Source organism: Sciurus carolinensis, chromosome 2, assembly GCF_902686445.1.
Source record: "Sciurus carolinensis chromosome 2, mSciCar1.2, whole genome shotgun sequence".
Lineage (NCBI taxonomy): Eukaryota > Metazoa > Chordata > Mammalia > Rodentia > Sciuridae > Sciurus > Sciurus carolinensis.
The window spans coordinates 171,151,408-171,176,404 of NC_062214.1; the positions used below are offsets into that span (position 1 = coordinate 171,151,408).

The 24,997-nt window shown below is 44.6% G+C and overlaps 1 protein-coding gene across 2 annotated transcripts in view; it reads right to left on the bottom strand.

Moving 5' to 3' along the window:
• Dpf3 (double PHD fingers 3) overlaps positions 1-24,997 on the bottom strand; it is a 245,550-nt gene that overhangs the window by 21,565 nt on the left and 198,988 nt on the right. Inside the window, exon 10 of one of the 2 annotated variants that reach the window (XR_007107004.1) lies at positions 20,209-20,617. The exons of the other annotated variant lie outside the window; for it this stretch is intronic. The gene's annotated coding sequence lies outside the window, so the exon portion shown is untranslated. Of the gene's footprint in view, positions 1-20,208; positions 20,618-24,997 lie in introns of those variants that run through there. 2 annotated transcript variants of the gene reach the window in all.

The following is a 24,997-nucleotide window of genomic DNA, read 5'->3' on the forward strand; positions in this document are numbered from 1 at the left end:
AATTTTCAAGAGGTGGTGGATATTCCTCTTCTTGAACAGAGGCTGAACTTAATGACTTTCTTTTAGCAAATATAATAAAGAGGAGGTGATGATATGCAATTTAGGGAACTAAATTATAAAAGGACACTGTGGGTTCCATTTTTTTCTCTCCTATCTCATCACTCACTGTGGAGGAAGACAGCTGCTATGTTGTAAGTTGTAAGAAATGAGGACCGCTCTGCCAAACACCCTAAAAAGAACTGAGGCACCCATGAATGATTAAGGCCACCAACATATGAGTTAGCATAAAAGCAATCCCAAGTTGCTTGAGCCTTGAGATAGCTGTAGACCCAAGAGACACCCTAGGAGAGGCCACCCACCCAGCTAAGCCATTCCCAGACCCCTGACCCTTAGAAACTGTGAGATAATAAATATAGATTTAAGCTGACAAGTTGGAGGGTACATTGTCACACAGCAATGGCTAATAAATACAGTGGAAAAGGAGGTACAGTAAGAAATATGGTTGCAAAGCTCTAGAAGATCAGACATTTGACAAAACGTTGAGGCAGAGTCTGGCTTGTGTTCCCAGCCATGGTGAGTCCCAGTGCTTGGCTGAAAAACTGAGTGGCAGAAGCAGGTTTGAGAATTTTTTTTTTAATCATTTCTTCTCCTCCATGGATGGCAATTAATTTTTGTTGTTTGTTTTTAATGAATCTTCCTAAAAGATCTAATCGTGGGAACATAGCTGATTAAGGACAGTGCAAAATGAATCAAATAAGAAGTGAATGGATGTGACCCATCACAATCTATAGCAACCAAAGTGCATCCACCTTCAGTTTCTTGGACAACCCTTTTCCACAGTATGGCCCCAGGAAACTCACTCCACCAAAGAGGCTGCCATAATTAGCCTCTGGTCTTGTCCTGCCTCAAACTCACTCTCTCTCCTTCATCCCACCTGAAGCCTGTCTCTCGCCTCCAACAAGCTTTCCACTCAATCCTCAGTATTAAAAATCCAAGCACTTCCTACCAGCTTGGTCAAACTGATATGAGCAGAGCAAGAATCCATGACCTATATTTTGACCTGAAAAAAATAGTGCTTGAATACCTTCATGGTCATTACTACTAACATGTCCAAGTAAGCACTTTACATTCACCAATTTTGTTTGATTTTTCACAATAATCCTGCAAGGTAGGCAAGATAGATTTTTGATTGACAAATGAAGAAACAGAGGCTCAGGGTGCTCAGAGCAAGAATCCAGGTCTTCATATGCTAGTCCTTCGGGGTTGGAGTTGTAGCTCAGTGGTAGAGCACTTGCCTAACATGTGTAAGGCACTGGGTTCCATTTCGGCACCACAGAAAAATAAATAAAATAAAGGTAAAAAAAATTCTAGCTCTTTGGTCTCTCTACCTCGTGTTCCATTATGGCCAAACCAAATATGGTGTCCCATCCTTGTTTTAACTCCTTTAAGCTGCTCAATATAGTAAGGTTTTCCCCTTTTCTGCACGAGAAGTTTGCTAAGGCACAGTAATATAGGTCATTGAATTTCCCTGTGCCTCAGTTTCTTCAATGTTATCACACAAGGGTGTACTAACTGTCACCTAAGGTCCTTGTGGTCCTCAAGGCTCCATGCTTCTAGTAAAATCCCCCAGGAAGCAGTGCTTGCTTGTATGAGGTAGGACATCAAGTCCTCACCATCTGGCAGTGACTAATCCTGGAAAGCCCTGGGGAAGAGCTGTCCAGGAGTGAGCCAGTCTGGCCCACACAAAGCAGCTGTGGAGACTGCAGGAAGTAGGTCAGCGGCCTATGGTGGCATTACTGGGCTTCAGCTCCTGAGAACCTCAATAGAGGTGCCCTGACCCCATTGTCCACAGAAAATAGTTTCAGTCAGGAGATGTCATTTCCCTCTCCCCACCTCAGTCCTACTTAGTCTTGCCGGGTCACATGAAGCCAGTTATCCAGGACCTCTCTGGGACCATCCCAAGTGACTGCCCATCACGGCTCCCTCTGTGAAGCCTCTGAGAGGAGCACAAAAAGATGTCCGGCATCCCACAGCTGATGCCACCTCAGCCCCAAACACCTCATCTTCACTGTCAGTCAAAAAAGGACCAGAATGTTCCTCACTGACCTTACTTAGAACAAAAGAGCCAACAGTAAGGGTCCTCTTTTTTGCAGTCACCAAACAGTAGTGCAGTCAAGATGCCTATAACTGCACACTCCCATACATACACCCGAAGGCCCAACAAAGGTTTACAAGTTCACTGGCTCTTTTTAATCCTTTTTCCATTTCACTTTATACCTCCCACTTCCCCCAAGTCACCAATTCACTTTCTCAACTGCAAAGGCAGGAGAATGGTAAATGCAGATGGTTATGGCAGAAACCAGTTTCCCTAGAGTCTGTTGCCCAGACTTCTTGGAGCCCCTAAGGTCCCACGAGTCCTTCAACAACCATCAACAAGAGGAAAACAAAATCATGCTGAGCCAACACTGCTAGAGAAGAAACATCCTTGCGCTCCTTGGAAACCATCAAAACCCAGCCCCATCTGGTCTTGCATTACCTCTGCATCAGCTTCTGAACCCCAATCTTCTGGCAGCCCCAGATCTGCACACATATCCTGTATATTTGTATCTGGGTGCATCGATAATTTAGTCCAACTGATAGATCAGTTCCACTGGCCAAATTTTCATCTAAGATTAACCCAACTTTTCTTGACAATCAAACAAATATTTATCCAACAGATTCATGAATGAGAATTGATCCTGCTGTTTACTTAGAAAGCTAGAGGAGTTGACTTTTTACATGGCTTTATTTTTTTCCTCCAGAGAAATTAGAGAGTTTGGATAGCACAAGAGAAAGCAAATCAATGGCTATTTCCAGATACCAGCATCTGTCTTCAGATTTAATAGAAATGATGCCCTAAGTCACGCAGTCTACTCAGTCTGTTCAGTACAAAGACACCCATCGATATTGGAGTAATGCAGAAGGAGAGCTTTTGCTAGTACTTTGTAAATGTAGACATTAGCCCAAGATTCACAGAGTCCTTCTGGATAAGTAGTGATCAACTCTAGTCTGTAATCAGGGAAATAAAAGCACCAACTATCTCTGAAATGACTTTGGTCTACCTGGGGGTAGGTGTGAAAGAATTAGGAATACATCAGAAATCTGATCTCCTTTCAGGAAAAGCTAAATATAGAACACAGAGACCACCATTCTGTCCCATACTCATGGCAGACATTACTAATCAATTTGGTATTCTCTTCCAACCCACATGGATAAGACCTAGGGACCCTTCTCAGCACTCCAAACAGTCATCACCAGTCTGAGTTTGCACACAAGAAGAATCCTCTGGCTACCTCTGAGCTAGGAAGTATTGAGATTAATAGGTTAAATGCTTCTTATGAGAATTAAAGATTCAAGCTTTTTAAACAGGTCACTGATCACATTGGTAACTCCTGTTTCCCCTCCCATGAGTCAGAACCCCTATCAAAATAACCAGTTCCACAAACCAAAGGGTGGCCTTGTTTTGTGGTTGGTCTGGCCGACAGTATTCCTACAGCCACACGTTCTTGTTTCACAGAAAACAATCCAATGGACACTTTCTAGAAAGGAACTTACAAAACAGTGGTTATTATTATTTTTTTTAATTTATCAGCCAGGCGATATCAACCCACCCATCTTTAAGTAATTCCTCCGTCTCCCATTGCCTGCAGCGTCAGGTAAGCTTCTTAGCCTGGCAAGCCTCTTTGCTGTCTGGTCATCACTGCCTTTTATAGATCCATGTCCTTTCCCCACCGCTGACCCCAACCACCACCACATCCTAGTCAACAATCACACAGAAAAGTATTTGCCATGTCCCCCCAAAACGTACTGCTCCATTTGCCATTTCACTTTTGTACACAAAGGTCTCTCTGTCCTAACTCTCAGCTCCCATTCACAGCCAGAGTTGTCAAACAGGTTGTCTACATTCAGACTACACAAAGTATGGTCCCTGGGCCATTAGCAGGAGCACCGTCTGGGAGCTTGTTAGAAATGCCTACCCCAGACCTACTGAATCTAAATCTGCATTTTAACAAGATCCCCAGATGCTTCGAGTGCATAGTGAATTCTGAGAGGCACTGCCCTAAATTCACTCCTTCCCTTTCTGGGATACCCACTCAGGCCTTATTCTTCCTAATCTGACGTCTCTCCTCATCCTTTCACAAAAAACTTTTCATTGAGTAAGTGAATCCATCAATAAATAGAAGAATATGTGAACAACCGCTTCCACTCTTTGCCTGGTTTTAGGACTTCTATTCATTCTTCAAGTTCACTCCAAACGGTCCCACTTCCGTGAAGCCTCTTCTGCTCTCCACTGCAGATAAGCAAACCGAAATGCTGGGAGGATGGGAACCTGCTTGAAGTTGCACCCCTACCAAGTACAGTCACCTGACCCCAAACCTATTGGTGCTCCCAATGCCCTCAGTGTACTGCCTTGAAGAATGGCATCCGGAAGGGTGCCCCTGGCCTCCCATAGGAGCCTCGGGCCACTCCCAGGGACAGGAACTCCTAGCTGAAACTGGTCAGACAAGTCTCCAGTTGCTTTGTGGATGAAACTGAGGTCCTTAATCACTGGTACCCACTCCGTATCTCCATCTCCTAAACCCTGATGATCTTTCTCTCTTTTCTTCTTTAAACACACATCACACGTGCATCTTTCATTCTCATTTTCTTGATGAGGAGTTTTCCTCTGGATCACAAAAGGACCTCAGGGTGGAAATGTCAGACATTTGTCTTCCCATTTCTCCAAGCCATAACTAGGCCTTCCTGGTGACCCAGTGGCTCTCAGAAATTCTTACTGTACTTAGGAATAAGCAAAAAGGATATTTTAAATATACAGATACCCTGGCCCCAAAGCTTCTAATTCACCAGCCTCAGAATGAATGAGAATCTGCCTATTTAGCTAGTACCCTGAGGTAGCTCTGATGCAGATGGTCCTCTGGCCACACTGGGAGACCCTCTGCCTCCAAGCACAGAGGTTCCTGAAGAACAGCAATGCCGACCACTCTGATCCTGGATACCTTGGTCAGCGAGGGCTTGAAACCCTTTCCTGTCTACCTTGTTTTTTTATTGTAAGGAATGAGTCAAGAGGGTATTACTGCTTTGTTAAACTGAAAAGCACTTAAAAAAAAAAGACAGTTTTACCATTCCTCTAGTTTTTTGTTTTTTTGGTTTTATTTTGTTTCGTTTGGGCACCACCAAACCACTGACCCCATTCCCAGAAAGTCCGTATTGCTCTCCACCGCAGAGCCTACTGTCAACATACTCTTGTTTCAGAAGACCTGTGATTGCAAAGGACATGGCTGCATACTGACCAGAGGCCAGGCACAAGCCATCTTCCTACGAACAGTTTCTTTCCCAGAGACCTGTGGGTCCCGCCCATAGAGAAGGCCCGTGCTTCCTCTCAGTAGCTTGACAGGGGCAACATCTACCCTCTCCCCAAGACCAGGCCTTTTAGATGATAAAGCACTTAGAGCATTTCTTTTGCATTATTAAAAACAAACACAAATACCCATTCCAATCCTTGTGGAACTGATCCACCTGGGGTGGGAAAGAAGCAAGACAGAGTTGAGATAGTTTCCTTTGCTGTGTCATTTTGAAACTTTGAATATCTTTGCAACCTAATTAAATGGTATTCATTAAACAATGAATGAATCAAACAGACCCCACACAGACATTTCTTTTTTCCCTTTTCTATCTTAGTGGCTATTCAACTATTTTAAGAGGACTATACCTGGACCAAAATCAAAAGGGGACCTCTAGTAATAACCAGCTTAGCCCTAACTTACTGAGGACAGTCAGGCAGAGCCCCTGATCTCAGATCTCACCAGGAGCTCCAATCCACCGAACCTAACCTTTCTCACCTCTCACTACCCCCGCAGCACCGACCTCTTGCACCCTCTTGGATTCCACATTCATCCCTAAAATCACATCCCTGTGTGTTTCTATTCACCCTCTCCCTCTTTCCTGCTTACCCCAGCTATTTAAGTCAAGCTCTCCACCTACCCTGCATCTGTGCCAAGCAGAGAAAAGCACACCACTGGGCTGGCCACTCTGATACATGGAGACAACAAATCTTAGCAGGGTCCCCCTAAGAGAAACAGTGATCTGTTTCTCCAAACAGATCTCCCCCCATCTCTCCCTCCTAAGTCCCCATCCTTCATATCCCTTCCTCACACTCTCCCTATTTAAATGGCAAATATATAGTAATCAGAATAAGACCATCTCATCCTCTCCCAGTCTTATCCACCCAGCTCCCTGCCCCTGAACCCCTCTATTTGTCTCCTTTCTATTTCCAGGAGCTGTTCCAGCTCCCCCACCGCCAATCCCCCACTTGAGCCAAGATCCCAACTCATTACCTTGAGAAACTGGTTCCTATTATTACTCCCTCTTGTGCCATCAATTTCTCTCTACATACAATGGACCATCTACAAAAGTTCCTGTCCTTCAGAGACACTCTCTGACTGAGCATCCCCACACCATTACCCCCCACTTCCTTTACTCACCCTTGAGCACAACTCGGAAGGGCCAGTGCCCCCCATGCCCTCCTTCCTGCGTTCCCTCTCCTCCACACACTCCCCTGGTCCTCCTCCCACCTCCCAGCTCCCCTTCTCAGTTGCCTTGGCTGGTCCTCCTCCTCCCTCTTCCTCCCAACTCTTTTTTATCTGTCTACACTCAGTTCCCCTCAATATCATCTATACACTTGTCCTTTCTGAACTTGTAACTCGAGGATGAACCACTCACTCATACCAGACTCATCTATCTACTTGCTATGGTGTTGAGAATCCAAAGAATAGAAAGTAAAAAAGATCCAAGATGTCAAAGGATCATAGTGGGAAAATCCCCATCTTAAGGGGCAATGGGGACCCTGCCAGAAAGGAGGGGAGCCTTTGGTTGGGGTGCTGTGCAATCTTGCTGGAGGTAGGAGGCAGAACTCACTGCAAGCAGAAAGTGAGGTGGATGGCATCAGTGGCAGGAACTGCCAGGTTGCACTTTGGGTCATGAATAAGTAAAGAGGTCATCACAGGTTCCAGAATAATGAGAGCAGAGAGGAGAGAGAAAGTGAGAAGAGGAAGGAAGGAGACAATGAAGATGGGAAACAAAGAAGGAAGCGGGAAGGAATGAGTAAAAGAAAAAGAACCAGGAAAAAAGAGTTGGGGTCCTTGCTTATTCTGAAGACACAGCAAGAATTCTGATCAAATTCTCAAAAAGATACAGAAACTCAACTCCCTGACACATTACTAGAAGGGTGTTAGCATCATTAATACTAATAGTTATAATTTAATGAGGTGTTTCCTATGCACTAGGTGCTTTGAACACATATCCTCCTTTAACTCTTGAAGCAATCTGTGGCTCAGGTGTTCTTATCCCCACATAATGGACAAAGAAGCTGAGTCTCAGAACAGTAACACTCCGGGACACCCAGCAAGGGGTTGGCAGAGGCAGAGGCAAACCCACACCTGATTCTGACATCCACGTGGGTAGTCATCACACCACGTGGCCACAGGAAACAGTCAGTGGGAAAGCCCTTCCCCAACACAAGGAGCCAAGGGGCTATGAACAGCCCTCCAGAGAACACAGGCCTCTGATCATCTGGGGGCCTCCCAAGTCACGTGCTCAACTGCATCGACATCCTGCTTTCCCCTCCATGACCCCGCTGTCCCTGTCCACGCTCCACGATGCCTTTGAGGGAAAAGTGAGGACTCAGAGGGTAGCATGGGGACGAGAGAGAACAGCCCATCACAGCCCTTGCAGCTAACCTAGCATCCCAGATGACAGGTACTCCCATAGTTAATCCAGGCAAAACAAGTCAAGGCCACCTCCAAACCCCACCCCAATGGAATTAAAGGTGAGAAATGGAAATGACTTAAAAGGAAAAGAAGTTCAGTAGCTCCTTGAAACAAAGGCAAAATGCAAAGCCTGGATTAAGAAGTTGGCTGGAGGAGGAGGAGGCACCCACAAGAAAGAGGGCACTCAACTTCTGGAAGTCCAGAACTCGGGCTACACAGTCCCTGAGGAAGTCTTGAGATCTTGGCAATGACTCTCCTGTGTTCATTTCCTCTTTTATCAGATCAGCCCTAGGGCCTCTTCTTTGCACCCAACAGCCAATGTCAGGGCAGCACCCACAGCCATCACTGCCTCATCTGGATTGGGTCCAGACTGCAGAATGATGGAGCCAGAAGTGGGAGAGGCCAACGTCTCTTCAGGTATGCAGCCCACAGGGGCCCTGGATCCATCCAAACAGATGTCCCATCTAATTCCAGCTGTGCTGGTTCTCCCCCTGACTCCTCAATCAGGGCAAGAAGTGGATGGAGCCAGCAGGCAACTTGGAGGGAGTCCAAGGTATGGTGGATGAGAAGATGGAGGAGGCATCTGCCTCCAAGACATGAGTAGTTGGGAGGGGGGTGTTATAAAATGCCATCATTCTTCCACAGATCCTGTAACAGTGCCTGAAACTTCCACCACTGAAGCTATTCCAGTGGCTTAAAAACCAAACTTCCCCAAATCTCCAGTTAAAATGCAAATGAGTTTCTGGAAAGGAGAGCACCATCATGATTCCTGATTTGCGCAACACAGCGAACCTCGGAGACCACTGAGTTCAACCCCCTTCTTTAAGCAGAGGAGGAATCTGAGCTCCCACAGGTGAAGTGACCTGGCCCTTGGTCACAGGGAATGGTGACAGCAGACCTGGGACCCTAAACAAGACTGCCAGTCTTTCCATAATGTGGCACTGGGCCCCAAGGGAGCATGGCTCTGGATGGGATGAACAAGGGTCTAGAATCTTGGCATCCTGCCCCTGGGGCTGCTCTTTCTCCTACCTAGCCACCATAGCTCACCAGAGCCTTTGAGACCTCAGAAGACTGACTCCTCCCAAGCCCCGCCTTCCAGCAGGATGAGTGTCCATCAAAGCCCCAGGGCCAAATTAGACCTGGGCACCATCTGCTCTACACCTAACTCTCTTTTCTCCAAACTTCTGGGAGGGAGAACTTTCCAGAAGGCACAGACAGCTCTAAAGTATTTTACAGAAAGGAGCCTCTGTAAGAAACACGCCTCTTATTGGGCTTTGGGGGTAAGGCAAGAAGAGACAGGGATGGAAAAAGAACACAATTTTTTAAAAAAATCACATTCTTATAAAAATGGTGTCCTGGAACATTCAACATCATCTAATACCAGTTTGGATTCATTATTTACAAAGATGGAGACTAAATTTCTTTTGAAGCAGATCAACCACATGATGCCTGAGGCCTTAAAATGTGTTCATGAGAAGCAAAGAATTTGGAGAAAGTTATAGTATCCTTCCTGGGAGAGAGAAGGTCCTTTGCTCCCTGGTTTTCAGACTCAGTCACCTAAAGAGGACCTGCAGAGTTGCCCAGCTTTGGGGAACCTGGCCAGGGCAGCAGGCTCTTTGCAGATCAGCAGTTGACCCTTCCTGGAAAACCCAGGCTCATTCTCACACTGGCTTTACCCCCAGGGCTCAGCAGCAATGGGCAACAGCACTCAGAGCCTAGATGGACTCTCCAGGGGCCAGCAGGACTCCAACTAGTAAAGTTCCCCAGAGGAAAGGGGTGAGAGAAAACAAGAACGAACAGAAGTTCAGAGCCCGTGTTCTAAGGCGGAAGAGGAAGGTGCAGGAGGGTCCCTTTCCCCAGGCAGTGGCAGAAAGAGATGAAAGAGAGAAAGAAGCCATCTTTTACATCAAGTAGACTGTGCACTTATCTGGTCTTCAGCAAGTTATTAACCTTTCTTGGCATCGGTTCCCCAGCTGTCAAATGAGACCAACCTCTACCTCTTAGCGTAGCTGAAGGAGACAAGGGTAGAGCGCCTGGGATAGCCTGGGCACAGTTGGCTTTCAGCAAGCCTGGTTCCCTTACAATATGGAGCACCTGGTCCAGAGGCAAAACCCAGGGGAAAACTCTCTCCCAACAAGCCCTGGAACAAGGCAGAAGGGCCTTCTGGGGAAAGCTTTCCAGGGGCAGAGCGAGTCCCCAGGGCCATCAGTGGCAGTGGGTTGACTCATTTGGACACCGCTCTTAATTTCCCTCTTTGCATTTTGGAAGCCCTGGAGTGCTCTTCCCCCAAATGAGGCACGCAGCAGAAATGAGCTGTGATTAGCACAGCAGAGCCACCAGAAGGACCGGGTCGCAGAGAGCAGCAATCTGCAGAGACTTTCCTGGAATTAATGCACGAGGAGCAGGCGGGGGCAAGATTTCTCTCCCTTTGACAATCAGCAGGCAGGGGTTTCCTTTAAAGCCAATCTTCTCAACCTCGGCGGGGCAAAGCAACTCTGAAGCTGCCTGCTATACACCTAATAGAGCCATAAGAGGCGCCTGGGTGTTTTCTGCAAGGCCTGCCGTGAAACTTCAAGCCAGCATGTAGGTGATACAGGTGGGTGCACAGTTAGCACTAGGCCCCAGAGTGCAGACTGGACCAGATCTACATAAACATCAGAGTCTGAAGGCAGATGAAGGAAAGAGGGAGTTTGCAAGGCTTTGGTGAGATCTGTACAGAGCCGAGGTGCTACACAGATGTTGGGGGGAGGGGTCAACCAGAGGCCTCTATCCTACTATTTTCCTTAGAGGGAAGTGACTATTATTGTGTTGCAGGCTTTAGTTGAAAGCTGTCCAATAACCTTTTTGGCCCAATGCTCTGCCACTTCTGGTCCAAGCCAAGACAATCATCATGGAACATTTCTAGGCAAGTAACGTGCAATGGCAGGGGCACCAATGCAAACAGAAAAGACAACCTGGGGTCTGGACCAGTCCTCCCAAACTCTGTGCAGTTTGGGCAGTTGCTTAACCCTTCCGAGTGTCGGTCTATTTGACTGCTCAGTGGGACAACAGTTTCTGACAGGGCAGCTAGGAAGACCACACTGAGACCACCATGGCGATTATTTAGCATGTCAGAATCGTCAGTCCCTCTTGCCACTGTGGAGAAGCTGGCCCATATTCTCTGGACTCACAAGCCACCCTCCTCACACATGGCTGCACCTCCTTCAGCCTGAAGGGTCTGTGAGAAACCTACTGGCAAGGTAAAGTGAACAGGTGGTAGGAACAGAAGTGAGGACCCAGAGACCACAAGCTCAGGACTCTGCTCCCCTCGAAGAGGCAAATCAGTCAAGGACACCAGAACAACAAGACCTCCCGGAGCATCTGCACCTGACTAGAGGCCACAGCTGGCATCTGAGCCTGGCTTTGTCTCTTCTTCACATGGCATCCAGTGACCCACAGTCTAAAGGGTACTTCTCCAAACGAGCCTTTTTAACCAACTAGATTAGGAAGACCATCATAGATTTTAATCCCAAATTTAAAATGGCCTCTCAGTCGAATGTTCTCCATGATACGCCAATGCTGACTCACAATAAGGGGGAAGGGGAGAAGTGGAGGTTCATCATATTGGACAGCGGGAGGTTGGGGGACTGGGAATGGGAAGGACAGTAGAATGAATCAGACATAACTCTCCTTTGTTCTTATATGAATCCAAGACCAGTGTAACTCCACATCATGTACCACCACAAGAATGGGAAGTTATACTCCATGTATGTATGATATGCCAAAATACATTTTACTGTCATGTATAACTAAAAAGAACAAAATCAGTAAAATAAAATAAAATAGCCTCTCAGATACATATCTCTCTGGGCCCACTGGCCAACCAGCCTCCTAAATAATCCTATATTTCTCCAAGTGCATTAAAACCCTGTAGATAGTGTAACTGCTATTTCCCTGGTTTCAGAGTAATAGTTGGTGGGGAATACCCTTGAAATCATTAGCCACCAGCTTTGACATTCAGGAAGAGGAACATTTCAGCACTTGGACAAGTGTCACGCCGAAGACAGGAGACAGTGGGGTTCTGTTACAAGTCCTCTGGAAGGAACGCTGATCACTGCTTTTCCCCACAAAGACTAGGATCCTACAACCACAGCAGGATAGAGGCAGTCTGGTAAGGAAGAGTGGACAAACCCAAACTCTTCAACATGCCCAGTTGAACTGTCCATGCAAAGCCATCCTAAATGCCACACCCACCCTGGTTGTAAGCTCATCCTACTGTTCCAAGTTCTTTGCTGGGAATCAAGCCTCACCGGACCAATGCCAGTAACATGCCCATGACTCCTCACCACACCTCACTCCATTCTGGCTCCTCTCTGTTCAGATCTACCAAATCTGTCACACCTCAGAGCCTTTGCTCAGGTTTTTCTTACTGATATTTTTAGAGACCTGCCTTCTTTTTTCCCACCCCAATGCCATTTGTCTTTCCACAAAGACGCCTCTGCTACTTTAACCTGTACTGTGGTTCCCCTTGCTGAGTCTGCCCAGCCCTCACGTTTTGCACCAAGTTGGCACTTAATGATAAATGGTCTTGTCTTGAATAATTTGCTAACCACCTGTCTCTCCTCTTCAAGAATAGAACAATATCCCACACACTGGAGAAAATTCTCACTTGGAAAAATCAGACCTTACCAGTTGTCACTACTACCTTTGTCCACTTACTCTCCCTGAGCCTCAGTTTTCATTTCTCTAAAATAGGAATAATAATATTAACCCAAAAGCATTGTGTAGCTTTAACAAACTAATATCTGTAAAAAGCAGAGACTCGGTAACTAGTGCTAGCACATAGGAAGTATCCCCCAAAGTTTGTCCCAGTCCCCCTTTGCTATTCTATTATGTCCTTCAAAACCTAGCACAGTATTGCAACACAGCAGGCATTCAATAAGTTATTGATCAATTGATTAGTAGCACAAAGCAAACCTATAACTGGAGAGTCATTATATAAAGTTAACAGCATGTGGCCAAAACATATTGATCTATTTTTCAACTATGAACATAAGACTGATATTTATGGAGGAAAAACAACCTACATTAACTAAAGAAGTTTTCAGGATTATAAGCTACTGGTTTCTCTGAACCAATAATTCAGCCAAACAGAAGTTTCAGCATAAATGTTCATGCTAACAATTCATCTTTCACCCTCTTAGACCAGTTATCTCCATTCCCAACCTGCCATATTCATGATCCACAGAGAAGTCACTTCACACACTAAACATAACACAATCCTTGCTACTTCTTTAAACCAAATACATACCAAAAGTTTTTATATAGGAATTATTCTCTAAATTATTCAAGTTATTTAGAAAGAATGCTGATAACTTCTTTTCCCAAGAAGAATTTTGTATGTATAATAAACTTTGTCTTTTAATAAGACCTTTCTACCCCTCAGTTGGGGAGAAGCTAGTAGGCAATTCTGAATATTGGTGACATCATTCAAGCAAAATCAAGCTGAGAAAAATATCCAGATCCTATGAGCAATCATGAAATCCATGAGCTAAGGATGATTTGGATGTGGTGGAGTCCAATGGAATGAGAACCAAAGAACTTGGGTGGGCTTCAGCAGAACCCTCTTCACCTGATGGCCTCTTGGCCTTACGGTCCTTTTCAGTTGCTTCTCACTGTTCATTTTTCACATACTGGGTGTTTCTCTGGAAGAAAATGTCTCTTGAGCCTGCATTCACTTTCCACCTGGTGTCTCATGCTATCAAAACAATGGAAGTCATCAAATGGCTTGGGACATTGCTTCATATGAATAGAACAAGCCTGGAAACGCAATTTTAGTTCATGACCATAAAGTATGTTCTTGAAGCTAATTCTTCCCATGTTTCGCTTTTCTGGTGGTGAATTAGGTTTTCAGGTTACCCAGCTATAATTCAAAGAAATACAGAACTAGATAGGACCTCAAGAGGTCATCTAGCTCATGCCTATAATGCCACACAGCACATAGGAGAAATGTTTGGTTATTGGTGAACTCCAGATTCCTCTTAGGAATCTAAAATTCTTTTTCTTTTTTCTTTCTTTCTTTCTTTCTTTTTTTTTTTTTTTTTTTTTTTTTTTTCTTTCTTTTTTGATGCTGGGCTTTGAACCCAGGATCTATACATGCTATGTACACACTCTACCACTGAGCTTTAGCCCCAACCCCAAAAGTCTAAATTTCTTGATGTCAAAAGAAGTGTGTCTATTTGTTCTAAGCCCCAGTCCTCTCTGGAAATCAAAACCAAATGGCCAGTGTCTTTTTCTAATGATTCATATACCAGATATTAAGGAACCCCTAATTCTCTTCTCCAAGTTAAACAATCCCAAATCCTTAATCCTTTCCTTAAAGAGTATGTTGTTCTTTCTGTTAAACATATTAATAGTCTTTCTGTGTCTTTTGGATTTTCCACAATCTTCAGCTCAGTTAAACATCATGGTGTCAATTATTACAGAAGATTGGAGAATTACTTCCCAATCCTTGCATACTACTCCTAATTTTACACAGCGTGGTATCATGCTTACCAAAAAATAACACAGTACCCGCTTCAGCTAGGTTTCCACTGAGACTTCCAGATACTTCTCAGCTATAATTATGCCTTGTCAGACGATGACTAATTATAGTCAACTTAACTCGATCCACTGGTCAGTGCTAAACCATTAATGAATGACCACTGTCAACACCTCTTAGCAAAGTATTTCTTTCCCTAGTGTGAGGAAAGACCAGGTAACAAAGGGATATGAGCTGCTCACACCACATTTTTGTAAAACACAAAACATGAGATTCTCTTTCTCTGAAGAGTCTTTCTCCTTCTAGTCTATGCCTAAAAACTGAATTCTGGGTGACCTCAGATGTGAGCTCCCCAGGGTGAGCTTGGAGAAATGGAGCAGATATTTAACATGCTGATCCCAACCACTGTCCCTCTTCAGAAAACATGGAGGTAACTAGGAGAACTTCACAATAGACTCCACTAAAAGATACTTTGAGGTCTGAGACGTCACTGATTCTCTTGAAACATTCCAGTGTCTTCTAGCAATGGCTGAAAAGCATGTCTTCAGTAATTTTGGGCCTGGACACTGCTTCCTAGCATCACTAGCTTATAGGCCAACCTTCAGGACCCTCCCATGTTTAGTAAGGTTATTTCCACCCACTAGTTGGTCTTATGTCAGGAATCTTCTCTATTATCCAGGGAGCAAAGTTTTTCCTTACAGATTGTTTTGGGAGGTGATGCAAGAAGTTGTGGAATGTTTTGTGACTGAATATGACCAGAATCTGAGTTATTGGGAAGAAATATCTCAGCAACATCTCAGTATCCATGGTTAACAGCATCAGGAAGCACAGTCATGGGGGCACCAATGCCCACCAGAAAGAGACCAGCTCCTTAACTGCTGCATCTCCAGGCCTCCCCCATGGGCACGATTCACCACCTCACACAGACGCAACTCAGTGTTCCCTTCACCCACAGGAGCCATTGCCTTTTTTCATACTTAAAAACAACTTAAATTGCTAGAGATGAATGACATTTAATATCATGTCCCCAGGGTGTCACTGCCATGTATGGCTGGATTACTCACAGTTGCTTTGGTAAACACTGCACTATTGTGGTTTGGGCTCAGCGCTAGAAGAGCTGGTCAAGAGCTTTCTGAAACCTCATGAGGAGACTTTTTGACTCTGAAACATTTTTGTAGAGTTCTTAAAACAGCGTGATGAAATGCACCTCTAGCCCTTCCCCTGGTGATGTCAGATTCTTCTCTTAATCCTAAGTCTTAGAAAATGTCCTAAATATGCACCACCACAGCCTACAAATTAACACTGTAATACTCCTCTGAATCAGTGATCAGCAAAATTATGTCCTGTGAACCAAATCCAGTGCTACCCATTTTTATAAATAAAGTTTTATTGAATCACAGCCACACACAATCATGTATATATTGTACATGGCTATTTTCATACTACAACCCCAGAATTGGGTAGTTGCAGAAAGTGTCTGGCCTATAAAGTCTGAGATGTTTACTATCTGGGTCTTTACAACAAAATCTTTCCAATGCCCTTATAAATCTTAATAAAATGCATTGCTTATCAGAATAACCTTCTCCCCCCACGCATGTGAGAACCACTCTAATCCTCTGAAATAAGATTCATATAAGATGTAAAATAGTCCAAAGACACATTTGAGTAACAAAAATCCTGGAGAAATCTCTCTACATAAACATAGACATATAGATCTCCCTGGATATCTCTCTCTCTCTCTCTCTCTCTCTCTCTCTCTCTCTGTGTGTGTGTGTGTGTGTGTGTGTGTGTGTATTTAAACCAAAGAAAGTTCTTAATTTGCTGGTTGGGGGATAGGATAAAATTCAAATTCAGGTCTACTCACATGGAGTGATTTGGGGCTCTTAGAAAGAAGGGCAGAGGAACATGACGTACTATGTAACTGGCCAGCAATAAGAAGACAGTAAATGAAAACATTATCTCTAAACTATACAACTTCACCCAGCATTTTAAAGTGAAGATCTTTCATGTGCATGTAGAGCAAAGGGACTAGATTGTGGGGGAGGGGTTCTACTGGAACCCTATCCTGAATCCCTAATGTGTGCTGAATAATGACCTAGTTCCATCCAGAGACTAATTCAGTGCCCCATTTCCACCACCTAACAATTCTAAGTCAGGATACCACAAAGATAAAATGAGGATCTGCTGTTATAAATGCCTTGGGCAAGGCATTCCAATCTAAATTTCAACCTTGCCCAGAAAATTTGCCCTAAGTCCATCAAAATGTATCTGATATGAAGTCGCATTTAGTTTACTCCATATAAGGTTGATCTTTGGTGTTTTTAATTTACTGCTACCATTTTTAAATGGGGACATCTCACCAAAGTTTCTGTATGGTTAGCCTCTCTTGAAAAGCCAGACGACGCCGGGTATTGCATGTCTGTAATCCCAGTGGCTCAGGAGGCTGAGGCAGGAAGATCACAAGTTCAAAGCCAGCCTCAGCAACTTAGTGAGGTTCTCAGCAACTTACCAAGGCCCTGTCTCAAAACATAAAAATAAAAAGGGCTTGGGATGTGGCTAAGAGGTTGAGCACTCCTGGGTTCAATCCCTGGTACCAAAAAACAAAAGTGCCAGAAGACCTGGGAACCCTGGGTCCTCAACACTGTAGGCAGCGCCCTGAGCTGAGTAGCAACTGCCCCGTTCAGAGGAGGAACTCTGCTCAGTACACTCCCTGCCACTCCTGTTGTCTCCCTGTGACCGAGACTGAGCACCAAGGTCTCTTCTCCACCTCCTAGCACTGGTTATTTTCCTCACACCTGACCTGCCTCACTTACTGAAGATACCTGTGCTGTAGACATCTGAATTTCAACCCCAGAGCTACCCTTTTCTGAGACTAATATGTATTCAGAGAGCAAAGGAAAGTGATTTCTTTTTTTCTCTCCCATGCCGGGGCTCACATGTACACTTTCCCCCTCCCTCTTGGCTATTGCCATTTACAGATATAAAGCATATGTATTCTTAACCAACAGTTCACCATCGGACATTTGAAAAAGGTAACCCTGCCCTTGTGGCCCACCACTGAGGACATTTGATTATCCTGGGTCTCTCCTCTACTCTCGGCTACTTACGTTGATACTACAACTCCACAGCATACCTCAATCTTAGAAGCAGCCCCAAGATAATACCTACAAAGAATACTTTTGTCATGAGAAAAGACATATGTAGGCAGTGAATGTTTACTTCTAGAATGCAGATTGGAGGGACGATTTCAAATGAAATCACTTCTCTCCAAAAAAGATAGGTGACCTCTGGCTTGAGTCTAAAGTTACACATTTTGAGATACTGTAGGAAATAAGAGCTGATAATAATTGTGTGAAACTTCCTTTTTACTCCAAGTGTTCATCAGAGGAATGGATAAAGAAAATATGGTTTGAGCATACAATGAAAGATCATTCAGCCTCAAACAGGAAGAAAATTTTGATACATCTACCACACAGATAACCCTTGAAGATATGATGTGAGATGAAGTGAGGGGGTGACAAAAGGACAAATGCTGTTGATTCCACCCATTGAGGGACCTAGAATAGTCAGATTCACAGGAAGTAGAAGGGCAGCTTCCAGGCACTGAGGGAGCAGAAAACAGAGAGTTCATGTTTAATGAGTTCAGAGTTTCAGGTGGAGAAGATGAAAGCATTCCAGAGATGATGGGGTGATGGTTACACAACAAAGTAAATGTATTTCTGCCACAGAACTGTACACTAAAGACAGTGATAAAGTGGTAAATTTTATCTCGTTTATATTTTATGACAATAAAAAGGGGGGAAACCTAAAGGAGGGTACCATACTGGACCAAAAAAAGCAACTTTCTTTTTACTGCTTGGGAAATTTGTCAAGTCCATAATGACAGTCTGATGTGACATTCGTTCTAGTAGAAGACAGAGTCCACTGGCAGCAGCATTGCAGTGTCACATTCCATCTCTGCCTGGTCCCAGAGGGGGCTGGTCATATTCAGAGGGAAAGACCAGGCCGACAGGCTGATCTGTTTTATCCGACCTGGAGGATCTATCAGACAAGAGTCCATCTTCACACAAGGAAAAGCCTACCAGAGGAGGTCTAGCTTACAGCTGTACCAATAGCACCTTGTAGGCAATGGAAATCTTAACTTCCCATCTCTTTCTAAGCATATGCTAAATCTTGTATTTTTGTGCAAAACTTCTATTCTTGGCACAGGTATAACAAGAACAGAAAACAGGTATTTTAAGTTTATATGCAAAACCAGTATTTCAGTACACCTGGGGTGACCATGGAGACAGTGATGATGGTAGTTTGATGGTGGATGGGTGACAGCAACTCTGAGCTCCAGGACTGGTGGCCGGCACCAATCTTGGGCATTGTTCACTTTCCATGCCACCACCCGGCAGCCAAGTCAGTGGCAAGTACAGTCCCAGACTGTGCTTCTAAATAAAACAACAGGACTCAACAAACCTTGGGCATGCAAGTGAGCAGAATCCTTCCAGGAGTCCCTTCCACATGACGGTGTGAAAGTGGAACTCCTGTAGGATGAGATTGGTCAAGCAAATTTTACAGGAGGTATAGGAGCATTGGAAACAGACTTTTATTTAACAGAAACTTACACAAACTTTATACAAACCCTACATTATGCAAAGCTTTATCACAATTCTACATGTTGTAACTTTGGGAGTGGGCTGGAGGGCAGATTAGTAGCATTTTGACAAGGGACATTTTCTATCAGAAAATGTCACAGAAAAAGGGCTACAAAATGATACAAAAGATGCTCTTGGTGATAGCCACCCCACCCCAGGGACTGGCCTTGATGGGGAACCTGAAGGAAGTTCAGGAACTGGCAGGAAGTCTGTGCCCTCCCACCTTCCTCTTTCACAGATAAAAGAGCTTCTCGAGTTGGGGAACACAGCAGCCACCCGGTGACTCCAGGGCTCTCCCAAGGAGAACACCCAGCGTTAGACTGTACAGATGGTGTCATGGCTCCGTTTACAAGTCGGGGGGGACCTAAGAGTGTTAACTGCAAAAGACCCAGTGACCTGCCAGTCAACCACCCTCCTTGGCTAGGCCACAGACACTGCGCTGAATTCCACTTCATGGGCCATATCGCTCACTTCCACACACGGCCGTAAAGGATGTGTTAGAGCACTCGCCTTCCCCCTCAGCCACCACAAGCAACTGACTTTGAGGTCTCCATCACCCGGGTGGACCTTCCTAGCCCTTGAGGACAGCTCTAGAATCTCAGGTCCCTGAAGCCAGCCCAGTAGAAGGTTCCCTTGGCCAACCCCCCTGAGGAGTTGTGACTGCACTGATACCATCTCAGCTGATGCTCCATTTTTGCTGTTTTCTTTTTTCACTGCATTATTTTAGACCAAGTTGTCTCTGTTGAACCTGCTGAGAAATATCCAATCACTAAATGGAATTCCTTTCTGAACCAGACCTCGTCGGCCATGATCAGCAGGAGATGGGCTGTTGCTTCTCCCCAACCAGATAAATGGGGCTTGCCTGGGGTGAGGGGCAGTGGGGCAGGGAAACTGCTGGATGGTGGCTGATACATTTCAGCCAAGTCTTAACACAAATCATTTAACGTCACCGACACTTTCAACAGATGTTTCAAGAAAAAAGGGGGTCACCGATCACTCCTCACTTACCACATCCAACTCGCAGAGACAAAAGTACCTAAAGAACATACATGAATGGCTTTTTTAAAAGCCCGAGAGAGCAGAGTTGATCTTATTTTCTTATTAAAAACGTGGGGTATTTTCCTTAGAGTTAATATGCAGTCTTTATTTTACAGTAAGTACTCTTTTGATTTCATGTCTTCACAAAATTGCTTTTAACTTTTGATGTAGGAGGTACTTTAAACAAAAATACTGTGCACTGTCAGCACTTTTTTCTTTTAAATATTGAAATAAATAAAATAGTTAGCTCTTTTTTTTTTTTTTTTTTCAGTTTGTTTGTGTTCAGTTATTTCTATTGTAGAGCAATTCCAGTCTGACCTGGGTGCTTTCTCACAGACACTCAAAGAAAAAGTAATGATGAGTTTTAAAAAGGAAAAAAAAAAAATCTTCTTATTGCACAAACTTAGGCCATTGCTGAGACTTCGCTGAGCTGAGTTGTGCTGACGGATATTCCACAATCCAGGCTCTGGTGTCGGCTGAAACACGCGCACAGGAGGGGGCCGGGCAAGGAAAGAGGAAGAGGAGGAGGAGGAGGAGGTGGTGGCTTCTTTTCACCTTCTTCAGAAATGGCTTGCTTGAAGGATGCTGGAGTTCCCAGGCCAGAGTGTTGACTGCAGAGGGAAAGGCAACGAAAGATAAAACAAAAAACAACAGCACAGAACAACTACCTAAGAAAGAAAGATGGACATTAAGGGGGCAGCGAAGATGACATGAATTGAAAAGAAAACCAAAGAAAGAAAACCACCAACAGTGATTGACCACACTCATGAAGCTATGGCTATGGGCGATGAAAACCAGGCTGGGCTCTCTGGTGCCTTGAATGTCAGTGGCACAAAATCAGCTGGGAACAGGGCAGGTCAGGTGCTGCATAGACCAAGAGACAGAAAACACAGCTGGATTTTCAATTCCTACGGAGGTGTAGCAGGGCAAAACTGGGTGTTCACAAAGCAAAAAACGAAACCAACCAAAAAGGTTCTCCTGTACTTGGAAACAAACTGAAGCTTTTTAAAGTTAAAACAGCCCCCAAAGGACTATTGTGATGTCATCTGTCAGTCACCTACGTGGAAATGAGTGGTTCCAGCTGCAGTCACAAAAAGCCCCAACTGACCCAAGGCCAGAAGGATACTGCTTCACACACACAAACACACACTCATCTCCAATCCTGACCCAAGTAATTTGAGGGTGTCCCAGTTACTAGCAGAAAGGACCAAACCGAGAGGTTGTCGGTTCCTGTCCTCTGCTGGCCTGGTGACCCCAAGCCTTGGAAGTCAGTGGCTCTTCAAGCCAGGTGGGTCCTTTAGGCTGGATGGGTGCCAACCAGGCATAGACTGCTTCTAGCTGAAAGGGTATCTGCTCAGTTGTTGTGGTCTTTGGTACAGAGGAGCTGGTACAAGGAGTAGGCATTAAAGGAAGGGTGCTCACATCCTTTAAATGCCTTCTCCTTGTACCAGCTGGGTGCTCCACAGAGCCCCATCACACTGAGCTCAGTGGGGAGGGGCCGAAATGGAAAATGGCCAAAGCAGCAGGAAATAAAGTTCAAAACCAATGAGCAGCTCAGCATCTTCCAAGTTGAACTTTCCAAAAGATGCCCCCCGAATCTTTCTTTTCAGTGCCCAAGGTACTGTGCACAGGCCTAGATTAGATGCCCTTCCAAGGCCAAGACACCATCCATCGACTTATGCTTTTAAAGGAAGGTTGAGAAGGACCCCACTTCTCCCGACCAAGTCCTCCCTCCACGTCTGCTCCTATTCCCCTCCCTCTACCCAGGCCCATCCCACCATCGCCTCTCTGACCTGCTGTTCTGATGCCCGACCCTGGCTTCCCTCCTCTTCCCCGCTCCCCTTCATCTCCTCCTGACCACTGCACCTCCCTTCTGCCTCTTCACTTAAGAGATAAACCGGTGTGGTCTTTCTTGTGCCTCCCACAGAGTGCCTGCCAACTGTCCTCTTAAGATTTCACCCCCTTCCACCCGCAAGTCTTTCTGTCCCTTCCCCAAATCCTCCAACCCTTTTGCTTGGATGTCACCTGCCACTTTGTTGGAGTCTCTCTCACAACCACACCATCAGGTCCTTTCAGTTTTCACAAATTTCCACCCCTGACCTCCCCCAACATGCACACTCACCCACGCACACACACACACACACACTCACCCCCACACACATGCACACTCACCCACGCACACACATATGCACACACACACACACTCACACACAACACACATGCACACTCACCCACGCACACACATATGCACACACACACACACGCACACTCACCCACACGCGCGCGCGCGCACACACACACACACACACACACACACACACACTTTTCTTCCTTTGCCCTAGTAAGCCATCTAAAAAATACCTGGTTAGTTGCCAACTTTGCGCCTTAACATCCAACTTCTCTCATTGCCTCTGGCTTGGCCACCTGCGGGCCACAGTCTATGTCCTGCTGTGTCCTCGGGCTCCTGCACTCGATCCCCTCCGAGGAGGCTCAGTTTTTCCTCCCTCCACCCACTTTCCCCCACCCCTGCCTTCACATCCTCCTTCCCTCCCAAGGCGTCACTGCCCTTGACTCTCATGCAGCCCCTCTGACTTGAACAAGGGCCCCTGCATTCAGAGATGACTCCTCTGGCTTCTCCGTCAACGGTATTTATCTACTATTCCCTAGGTACAAAATGAGATTTAATGATATTTCCACTGATTGCTTGGTTCTCAGTCTATTTCAGCAAATAACTCTGGCACCATGGTGTTGGGCGATCTCTGAGAAATATAAGTGATGTCACCTTTGCCTTCAAGGAGCACGTCATGTGTTAGAGGAGAAAGACTAATAGCAGGAACAAAATGATACAGGATGATCCTTAAGCATGTCTGCATATTGTGATTTTTGCCATTTTTCATGGATCAGATTGTGATTTCCAGTTCTGTTTTTTGTTCAGCTCTATCTCCATTCTGTCAGACAATGGACATTCCTGCCTATTAAACAGTGACTGTCAGTCAGGAGCTCTTTGTTGATCTGGATGACTCCCTCCAAAAAAATTCCTCTCACTACTGTGATCCACAACAAAAATAATCACTTATACTCCACAACAACACCTACACATTAACTATCTGTGAATACCTAGACTGCCCAAGTAAATTGCAAATAAATCCATCGACCAATAAATCCACTGGACCATACTTAATTGCATCGTATCCTTTACAGGGCTGAGTTGTCACATGCATACTCTTATTACTCAGTCTGCAGTCACCGAATGAACGAAGGTATATCTGAATGAAAATATTAGCATTCCAGGTCTGTAAGCACACTAGTCTGAAACTTCAGCTCAAAAGCCAAATGGGGTAAATCAGTCATGCACCTCCTGATACAATGCACTGGGAAGGATACGACACCATTTCTGGGATATTCCTACCAAAAGTCACAATTTCATTTTAATCATTAGCAAACAGCACCCAACCTAAAGTGAACAGCTTTCTATGAAGTGATTAGCCAATACTCTTCAAAAATATCAAGATTATAAGAAACAAAGACAGACTGGGGTACTATTTTGGGTTAAAGGACTTTAAGAGAATAAGACAAATACATGCAACATGTGATTCTGGGTCAGAAAAAGGACATTAGTGAGACAACTGGCAGAAGTTGAATAAGGTCTGTAGACTGTAGTGTTGTATCGATGCTGATTTCCTGATTGTGATCATAGCACTGTGGTTATTTGGAGGATCTGGGGGAAGAACATATGGGAATTCTTTGTTACTATTTTTGTAAGTATTCTGTATGTATGCATTTATTTCAAAATTTAAAATGTTTTATAGTCTTAACTATTGGCTGAGGACCAATGTTTAGATAATTTGTCAATGTTTTTAACTAATAATTCAGTTTTGACTGGGACCTTCCATCTCTCAGTTGTTTTGTAAATCAATCAAGCAGAATGGCTTTTCCTATACTGTTATTTTGAGTAGATGGTCAGAAATCACTTTTATTAAGCACATTTGTGTCATATAATTCACTGTTTTCATGTAGAAGCACTTGGGTGTGTGACCAAAACAGTGCCCCAAGTGTTCACTCGCTGCCACCTTACCACCAAGACACTGCCCTTAAGGAAGCTCAACCTTGGTACTGTCAGAAAGTTCCTGAGGTCTCAGATCCAGCTTTTTCTCAGCAGGATTCTACTCTGCAATGGGTTGGTTTTATTGTTCTGTTTTTGTTTTTGTTTGAGAGAACCAAATACCTCCTCTCAACCCAAAGAGGTGTTAAATAAAAGACCTCAAAGCCTTTCACTGATTTTAGTCCCGAAATCTTTGAAATGCAATCTTTGGGGAAATCAGTATAGACAGAAGAAAGAGAATTAGAAAACCGAGATGCCGACTACTAACCCTGGAACTTTGGACCAAACATCTAATCTGACTGAACCTCAGTTTCCTCACCAGTAAGGTGGGAAAAAATGACATCCATCCCACCTCACTGTTGTTTTAATAATCATTATGAGGTAATGTAGATTACATACTATGGTTGGGAAAGAGCTAGAACTAGAGAAACTGAGACAGAGCCCCATGGCAACAAAGTCAAGACCAGAGCATCTCATTTCTACCCTAGGTTTCTACTCACTAGCTCAAAAATGCCTCAGTCCAAAAACACACACCTAAGCTACTCCACCTCCAACACTAAACAAAATCCCCTGCGGAAAAATTCCTAACACATGAGTCTGCTCAAACTTTAAGTACATGTTCAAGATCATATTCATCAGTTGCAACAGGAGGCATATTGGGATAAAATTAATTAATTTTATTCCACCATGAAGCGAGAACCTCCAAACAGCCTTTAGTTCTCTCCCCAAGTAATGATCTTGTGTTCCCTCAAGTGCTATAAAGACAATATCAGGCTGCAGCCCATTAGATGCATGGAGAGCAGGAAGACTTAAAGGGATACTATTGATGTGAACATCGTATTTTTTATTAAATCCTGCTCTCTAAAATACCAGCAGCAAATTGGATTAT